Source organism: Capsicum annuum, chromosome 7 (genome assembly GCF_002878395.1).
Source record: "Capsicum annuum cultivar UCD-10X-F1 chromosome 7, UCD10Xv1.1, whole genome shotgun sequence".
Classification (NCBI taxonomy): Eukaryota; Viridiplantae; Streptophyta; class Magnoliopsida; order Solanales; family Solanaceae; genus Capsicum; species Capsicum annuum.
In genome coordinates this window covers 197,024,074-197,030,380 of record NC_061117.1, presented here as the reverse complement: position 1 = coordinate 197,030,380, position 6,307 = coordinate 197,024,074, and the positions used below count along the sequence as shown (strand labels likewise).

The 6,307-nt window shown below is 34.2% G+C and overlaps 1 long non-coding RNA gene across 1 annotated transcript in view; it reads left to right on the top strand.

Annotated features, from left to right (window-relative positions):
* LOC107877276 overlaps positions 1-6,069 on the top strand; it is a 14,263-nt gene extending 8,194 nt beyond the window's left edge. The window contains exon 2 of the long non-coding RNA XR_001676289.2: positions 5,603-6,069. This is a non-coding gene — a long non-coding RNA (uncharacterized LOC107877276). The remainder of the gene's footprint in view (positions 1-5,602) is intronic.
* Positions 6,070-6,307: the final 238 nt, after the last annotated feature.

Sequence of the window (6,307 nt, the reverse complement as noted above, 5' to 3'; positions counted from 1 at the left end):
CTATAGTTTGGGGTGAAAACGATGACTTTTTCCTTAATGTTTTTAGCAATTTACTTTTATTATTTAATAGGCTGGACGCGTCTAAAATAAGAGTAACACACGCGCCTTAGAATGGGGGTTGCGGGGAGGTAATAATATCACTTTTTTATAGTTAAGGTGTGTAATAGGTCACTAGTATAGTTTAGGTGTGACTTAGACTTTTCGGGTATAGTTTAGGATGAAAACGATGTCTTTTGACAAAGACATAAAACAAGATAAATTCTGAATTACAGCCCTGAAATAATTCAAAAAATAGAAAGGAAAACAAGACTAGCCACCAAAACCCCTCCCTAGTAAGGAGATGAGTGTCTTTCCAATTCCGGAGCTTGACATTTAGCCACTGATTTGCACATCATGACTAGAACTTTCATCACCATCAAACACATTTCCATCAACAAATAAGTTCTGGATCCTTATGCTCAAATCATTGTTTCCCACGTATTGTGCATCACCATGTGTTGGTGAAGGATTCTCAACATTCTGCACTACAATCATTTTTTATTGAATCATTTTTTCTATTTCTCTTTTCAAAGTATGACAATCTTCAGTACTGTGACCCTGAATATCAGATTGATATGCACATCGTATATTAGGGTCAAAATTTCTTGAATGTAGGTCAGGTGTATACCTAAGGAGAGGAGTAATCATACCTCACTGTCTCACTGTCTGGAATAAACTGGAATAGGATTCCCCAGTACGAGTAAAATTATCCTTTTCTTTCCTACTTTTTGCAAACTCTTGCCTTGGTTGAAGCTTGGATTTAGAGTTACCTTGATAAATATGTGGAGGAGAGGACGATGTTGAAGGATAGGTGTTTGCCATTGTTGATAAGATGACGGACGAGTATACAATTATGCATTATTCGAAGGATATTGAGGAAGTAGAATGGAATATCTTGGATTTTGGAACGAGGAACCATGTTGTAGGTGTGTACGTAGACCTAATATATAATCTCGGGATTGAGGCTGATGGTGTTGGTGAGTTGGAACTCTCGAGCTTTACTTTGGCCCTGGCACGATGATAGGTACGTTTTCCTTCTTCTTTCCTTCAGTTTTCCTTAATTGATTGCAGTATCTTCCTAAATGTTTCACAGAATCCTCATATCCATCATGTTCCTCAAATTTTGATATCTCAAATCTTGGAGGAAGGTTAACACTTGAAGACATTTCCCTGTCTTTACATGAAACATCTTTTTTATCCGCGAGTCCTAAAGAATTTTTCATAGCATTTTCTGCACTCTTCATTTTTTCAACCATTTTTTCTTGCTCTTTTGCCATATCATACTTCTTGGTAAGAAATTTTGGTGGTCCAATTAACTTAAAAGTAGTTTGAAGAGTATAACAATGATCATTAAGTGTATTGAACATAGGTTCACTAGCGGCATGGGAAACCATAACCGTTGGCAGATAGACAACGTGGAAGCCTCTGCAGAGGGTTGATCAGCGAAATCACAGACGATAAATGGTGTTGTGAATGTAGTACGCTTATACTGAGGAACTAGAGCAGGAGTGGTATAAGTATTGGGATGTAGCTGACGTGGCATGAATTCCGAGGCACGTAATGGTGCGTCAACAACGATAGAAAACTGACATTCAATTGTGATAGAAAACTCAAGATATTTCCAGGTTCAATAGTGGGGAATGGAAGAGTAGGCAGCCCACTAGCCCAAGCTCAATACATTTCCATCATTTGTTGTCTTTGTCTCAAATTCTCTTTCTTTAAACTCTCACTTTCCTGACTTTTTATTTGATCCATGATGTCACTCTCTATATCCTTTTTGGACACACTAATCCTTTCTTGAATTTGGTGTGATGTATAGGACCACCGAGAGTGCCACAAACCAACCACCTTAAACTAATTGAAGAAGAGATAACAAATGTATTAGAGTTAAACATTTTCTCAAAAAAAAAAAATCTTTTTCTTTTTCTATGGAAAATAACACCGAACCCAAGAAGGGTGCTTACGTATCTCACTCTCGATAGAGGATAATTAGGTGTGCATAGGTTGCGAAGTTTGGTCAAAAAATGGCCAATCAAACTTTCTTTCTTTTTTTTGAAACTTTAGAAGAAAAGGAAGTAACAAAGTATCAAAAGAATTGACGAAAATCTTTTTGCATTTTTTAGATTTAAATCCCTATACCAAATGAAAACTATGATTACCAAAGAAAAATCTTTTAAATTTTTTATTTTTAATTTCATACGACAATAAATTTAAAGCTATTAAAGGAAAATCTTTTGTAGTTTCTTTTAAAGATGTATATGAAACACCTAATCTAAATGAAGAGTGAAGAAAATATTTTTTGAATTTTTCAGATTCCTATACAAAATTAAACCTATTATTACCAAAGAGAAATCTTTTTGGGTTTTCAATTTTGAATTTCATACGAAAATGAAACTTAAAACTATTAAAGAAAAATCTTTTTATAGTTTTCTTTTAAAGATGTATATGAAATACCTACTCTAAACGAAGAGTGAAGAAAATCTTTTTTGAATAAGATCACCAAACCCTAGAAGGGTTGCCTACGTACTTCACTCTCGAAAGAGAAGACTCAGGTGTGCGTACTTCGTCCAGATTGGACAATTAAAGATTAAACAACTGACTGAACCTTGACTGGAGAGACACACCCACAAACATAAGATGAAGAACGTCAACAACATCTTTTTTTTTGGGGTTTTGATTTTGGACACTTCGCATAAACTAACACCAACAACTACGACAGAAAAAAAATCTTTTTGGTATTTTCGTGATCAGAAATGTACAAAACTTCTTCCATCATTTTTCTGAATTTTCCTTTTATAGAAAGATCCTATTGGAAAAATCTTTTTGGAATTTTTGAATTATGAATGCATGCTAAAGAACAAAAGAAAAATCTTTTTGTATTTTTGGATTGCGAAAAATAAAAGCCATAAAGAACTCTAAAAAAACTGTGAAACTCTTTTTTTCACTCTTTTTCTTTTCTCTCTTTTTTCAAATTTTTCCTTGCTTACACACTTTTTCTTTAATTCTAGCACACACTTTTCCCTAAATCAGTCTGTCAAATGATCATTTTACCTTCAAAGATGCAACAATTAGTACGTACGTATGCTTTGGGGTGAGTTTCCTACAAAGGACCAAGTGCGCCCCGCTAGGTCTTAATATGATGCAGATAAGCATAACTTAAAGGCCGACCTTGCTGGGTCCACTAACAAGCCTGTTCGGGGGAGCGTATGGTCGATAGTGGCTGTGATAGCTTTCCACCCACTTCATACCAGCCGACGGCTCCCTCTCCTAAAATAAGAGTGACTCAACTAGAGGTCGTGTACACATCGTGTACTACAGAACTTGTTGCAGAAAGAATTGACTCGGGTTATGCAAATGATACCTGATATAAAATGGTAACACATAAAAGGAAAAACGGTAAACATGTAGCATGTAGGCACTCAACAATGATAAAAGAAATACAAACAATAACACAAACAATGTTTATACACCTATAATGTCAAACTAAGCCGATATAACTACAAAATAAGATCGAATTCTGAAAAATCCCCAGCAGAGTGCCAGGGTTGTCTCACCCCTTTTTTTAACTCCAAAAAAAATATTGATTTTAAGGTTTGAAAGGATTTTTATTATTAAAGTGACAAAATAAAGATTTATTTCGAAAAAGGATTTTTTTTACATTCAAATTCTGAGTCGCCACTTGGCATAATCTGGTGTGCCAAGTCACCTTTGGAAAATCCTTTTCAAAACTACTTAACTCTTTAAAACTGATTTGCGAACAGAGATTCCGACTAAAAAATACTGTTGATCGAGGGGAAGATGTTAGGCACCCTTCGGTCCCATGGTTCGACCACAGTCGCTCTGTAGAGTATATCGGCTAGAATGATACTATGAATGTATAAACCACATAAAACACACAACAATCAATCAAACAAACAAAAACAACACAAGTCCAAAAATATAGTATCTAGTCCAATTTATTACAGACCCAAAATAAAAAAAAAAAGTATTGAAATGTAAACCTATGCTAACCTACACTAGTCCTAAACTACGCTCCACCTAGTGCCTCAGGCCTTGATCACACACCATCTTCGATTACAACTTTCTCGGGGCATTCTCCGAATAAAACAATGTAGATACCTCGGGGCATTCCCCGATCAAATAGTACAATTGATCCAAGTGCGATAAAATAAAACCATTCAACGAACATTTCAATCATTCAACAATACACAAATCCTAAGTTTGCACACCCAACCTAGATTTGCCTATTCTATCTCGACCTAAATCATGATACTATCGAGGTCGATTAACGTTCATTTCAAGTCAAACAACCAATGAATCAAATTAACCAAAATTTGCTTTGTTTATCAATTTTCAATCCTTCCTAAAATTTAACTCAAAGTCCAAACATTACAATCCACGATTATCATTTTTTTAATACAAAATCAATCAATCAAACCATAATAATCACGAAAAACTCAAACACGCCATTAAATCATATAATCAAACACGTTAAGATGCTAAAATGGAGGAGTTAAGAATTTGTACCTCAAGAGAACTTATTTTCGTCGATAATAAAGAAATTTGAACTCGAAATCCTCGAACGGGGGCCCCAATAACGAACAAACAAAATCAACGGCAAGAAATTATAATCCGAACAGATTTTAACCCAAGAAGAAAAACCTCAATATGAAACCCAATTCATGAATATTGACACAACTTAATCACGAAAATCCCGAGGCCCGATATCTAAAATAACTCACGAAGATAGACGAACCCGCAATCCCAAGAATACAACAAAAAACTAAAAAAATCAGTGTAGCCTGAGCTCCGGTGAGCTCAGACAGTGGCAAAGATCGACGAAGTAAAACGAATTCCGGCGAATCTTAGCGTTTCTCGACCAGATCTACCTAAAAATCAAAGGAAACGAAGAAATTTCAATATTTATGAGACTGGATCGATCAAATAATGAACCAAAAATTAATTTCGGCAAAATTTTCATCGAAAAAAACTCAAAAAAGGACCAACTCTCTCACCAGTTCACTATTTCGATTGTTCCCTTCCCTTTTTCAGATCATTTTTTGATATTTTTCTTACTCTTTGTATGTGTAATTCTGTGTGTAATGCGTTTTAAAGAAAAAGAAAAAGGTCGATTCCCTTATCAATGATGTTGTGTGCGTATCATTCTCTGAAAACTTTTTCGTGCGTGAACGTGTGTGTATATAATTATTTCCCTTATGAGAGAGACCTGTGTGTGAGGTCATGGCAAAAAAAACATGTAAAAAATGTTGGTAGGGGGTCACGTGGATGCGGGTGGGGTAGGGGTGTTAGATGTCCTAATTTGATAGGGAGGGGTTGTTAATTTGTTATCAAAAGAATATTGAGGATTGGGTTAGTTAGAGATTTGTTATTTTATCTTCTACTGGGAAAATTATCCCATGATTGAGAGTACACGGTAGGATAAGACAAATAGGTGGAATTGATTATCGGAAGGGGAAAAATTACGTATCTACAATCTCAGTCAATATGAATTCTAACCAAGTCAATTAATAACTACTCTATTTTTTTGTATATCTCAATGCAGGGTACACATTATATTGTCAAAGAAGTTCCACCACATTCATTACAGTTTGACAGTTCTTTCAACGCTAAAATTCTAAAAGATTTTAAAGAAATTCTGAAAGATGAGGGGTGGAGTTGTTTGGTCATACGAGTGGGTGATATTCTTTTGAATTTTAAAACAAAGGAGAAGAATGTTCCAACTTTATTTTTTAAATATCAATATTATAACTAAATACGATATTCTGGAGATTTTGACAGTATTTTTGAAGTTATGAAGCTTGATTTCCTCATCAATTTTTGTTATTTTCCTTTTTAGCGCTCCATAATTGTTTCAATGGATATATCAAATAAGATGTATCTCTTGTTAATAGATGTATTAAAAAAATAGAAATTTAAAATTTTATTAAATGCTGGGATAAAATGTAATTAGAGGCAAACATATAGGAATTTATGTAAGATACTCTTTATTTTATCCCTAGTAAAGGGAGGAACAACTTAACCAAGATCAAACAATTCATGAATAAGATCTCTGATGAAACTATCTCTTAATTTCTTTTTCTAAATTTCATTTGTAATTTAATGTCCTCTTTAATTATACTGGATTGATTATAAATATCCTTTTTAATTCTCTAAATATGTGTCAGTGTAATTTGATGATTTCACAAATTAATATTTGATTTCTTTTCCATATTTGACTTGCTATCCTGATTTTTTTTTGGTTGGTGGG